Below are 389 nucleotides of genomic sequence, written 5' to 3'. Positions count from 1 at the left end.
CATAAATTACTCAGGACACTCCGAGGGATTTGGGGAGCTCAGACCGGCTCTGGGCGGGGAAGGTGGAGCAGGGCCGGTGTGAAAATCCCAAATTGCTGCCCTGGTGATGCGGCTGTGATAAAGGGATGGAGCAGGGCCCGTCCTGTGTGGAGAGCTGGAAAAGCAGGTCCGGGCTCCCCGGGACTCCTCTGGAAGGGAGCACAGATGTCAAATTAAATCCTTTTCTGAGCCAGACATGGGGCAACTGAGAGGATTTTTAAAAATTTTTATTCTGTTTTCAGTCTCATGTGAAGGGCGAGGCAATGCAGATGTTATAATTCACACCATCACAATTAGAAGCTATTTCTTAATTAAACATAATATATATAATATACATATTCATTTCTATA

The sequence above is a fragment of the Geospiza fortis genome, unplaced genomic scaffold, assembly GCF_000277835.1.
Source record: "Geospiza fortis unplaced genomic scaffold, GeoFor_1.0 scaffold375, whole genome shotgun sequence".
Classification (NCBI taxonomy): Eukaryota; Metazoa; Chordata; class Aves; order Passeriformes; family Thraupidae; genus Geospiza; species Geospiza fortis.
The sequence above is the reverse complement of the archived record's forward strand: the minus strand, read 5'-3'. Positions refer to the sequence as shown.